Source organism: Cebus imitator, unplaced genomic scaffold, assembly GCF_001604975.1.
Source record: "Cebus imitator isolate Cc_AM_T3 unplaced genomic scaffold, Cebus_imitator-1.0 Scaffold168, whole genome shotgun sequence".
NCBI lineage: Eukaryota > Metazoa > Chordata > Mammalia > Primates > Cebidae > Cebus > Cebus imitator.
The window spans coordinates 1965190-1967828 of NW_016107483.1; positions in this window are offsets into that span (position 1 = coordinate 1965190).

The following is a 2639-nucleotide window of genomic DNA, read 5'->3' on the forward strand; positions in this document are numbered from 1 at the left end:
TTACACCTCTAATCTCAGCACTTTGGGAGGCTGAGGCAGGTGGATCATCAAGTCAGGAGATTAAGACCATCCTGGCTAACACAGTGAAACCCCATCTCTACTAAAAAGACAAAAAATTAGCCAGGCGTAGTGGTGGGTCCCCGTAGTCCCAGCTACTCAGGAGGCTGAGGCAGGAGAATCGCTTGAACCAGGGAAGAGGAGGTTGCAGTGAGCCAAGATTGCAGCACTGCACTCCAGCCTGGGTGACAGAGCAAGATTTTGTCTAAAAAAAAAGTTTTATTCAAGCATTGACCCATTATTAGCTCCCTTGATTCAAATAATTACATAATCATTGACTCAACAGACATCATACAAGAATTCTTCTGTATAAGGCATATATGGCATGGTGAATACTGGGACTTCAGAAGGAGCCAAGCAAAACACCTTTAAAGAAACTGTAGCTCTGGAATTAAATGGCATGTCCCTCTCATAGGAAATGCATGAAGCAGATAATTATCAGTACTCGTATTTGTAAATATGAAACCTCAGGCTTCCAGAGAGTAAGTAATTCACCAAGGACAGTTGACTGGTTGGCTGAACCTATGAAGTTTGAAGTCAGCTTGTTATGTCAAAGAGTTGTTCTTATGGTCTATGCCTCCTTAAATCTTAGTACACAAAGAAGCAGCGTGATTCTGATTCTAGAATAAAAATAGAGGTGCTTTATTCTTGGTTAGCCTGAAGAAAAGTGAGGATCTGAAGTGTCTTGGATAAGTATTGACAGTCAAAACAATAGCAATTTCATTCTTGGCTGTCAAAGTCTAGGTTAGATAATGCAAAAGTTTTACAACCAGTGGAAAACAAGATCTAATTCATTGATAACCCCAAAAAAGATCTCTCCAAATGAATTTATTTTCAAATAAAATTGAAAACAAATTAAAAATCAGTTTGTCATTGTAAAAATTGCTGAATAAAATAGGAAAAACGTAAGCAATCTTTTAGTTGTTCAGTCTATTAAATGATTAGCCTCTAAAATCAGAAACATATGGACGTCTAATTTTTTAAAAAAATTACTTGGATTTTTTGACACTGTTATAACTTGTTGGTGATAGTTTTGAAGTTAGAGGAAATATATTTTTAAAATTCCTTTTATATTTAAAACATTACCATATAAAACATGAAATTATGAAAATGTGGACAAAAAGGGAAAACTTAGCCATATTTCTTGGAAAGAGGAATGACTTGGAAAATAATATACACAAACACTGCATTTTTAGTAAAATTGAGTCCATGTGCTACATTATTTTCCAAAAGATAGAAACTAAACCATCTTTTCTGGATAGAAATTAAATGCAGAAGAGGAAAATATTCTCTATTATATCCCATTCCTCTTTATGGTCTATATAAAACTAATTTTGAAGTCTTTTTATTTTATTATAATCGCCTGACATTAAGCATACTTGTGCTTCAACTGTTGTTGATTGGTTTAAAAATGACGCTTCTATAGAACATACTAATGTAATTGATTTTTTGGAAACCATGTTTTTACGGCCTGATATTAGACTTGTAATGAAAGTGTGTTTCCTCTTAAATAAAATAGAATCACGAAATTTAAGTGTTGAACTTAGCATAGCTGAAGACTATGCTACACTGTGTTAACAAATAACCCCCAAATCTGAAAAGCAACAATTTTCACTCACGCTATCCATCCAACAAAGTCCATCGTTGTGCACTGCTCCATCTCAATCCCTGCTTCCAGTCGCCATAAGGGAGGGAGAAGGAAGGAAGGAGTGACCATTGCAATGTCTTACATTGACAAGGGGCATATGTCACATGATCATGCCATACTTCAGACTAACATGGGCCTGGTAGGTGGAGGACCAGAATATTAATGAACAAGACTAATGGCTACCATAGAAGAAATTGTTGAGATCCTCTTGTTCATACTCATGTTACAGATGTGAAAACTTACTACTAGCGAAAGGAAAAAGTTTGCTTAAATTATACAACAAATTAACTTAAATAGTAGCCTTAACCAAGAGTTTCTTTGATTCATTTTAAAGGTTTGTATTAAACAGCTTTTATACACTAACTCTGGGTTAGGATCTTGAAATTAAGAAAGAAATGCTGCCCGGGTGTGGTAGCTCACACCTGTAATCCCAGCACTTTGGGAGGCCAAGGTGGGCAGATCACCTGAGGTCAGGAGTTCGAGACCAGCGTGGCCAACATGGTGAAACACCGTCTCTACTAAAAATAACAAAAAAATTACCCGAATGTGGTGGCACATGCCTGTAATCCCAGCTACTCTGGAGGCTGAGGCAGGAGAATCACTTGAACCTGAGAGGTGGAGGTTGCAGTGAGCCGAGGAGGTGCCATTGCACTCCAGCCTGGGTGCTGAACAAGAATCCGTCTCAAAAAAATAAAAAATAAAAAAAACAGAAAAAGAAAGAACGAAGGGCCTCCAAGAGTGGAGTGTATGAATATGCTATCAAGGGAAAACAAGATGAGATGAGAACACAGAAAGAAGTAGAACCTGTATATAGTTACTGAAACAATTTTCACAGAAGAGGTAGGCAGAAGTGAATCAGTTAAAAGCATGATATAGCAGTGCATTTTCATTGAGCCACACATAGGTTAGTACGGATGGCTCCCAAGGTATAAAT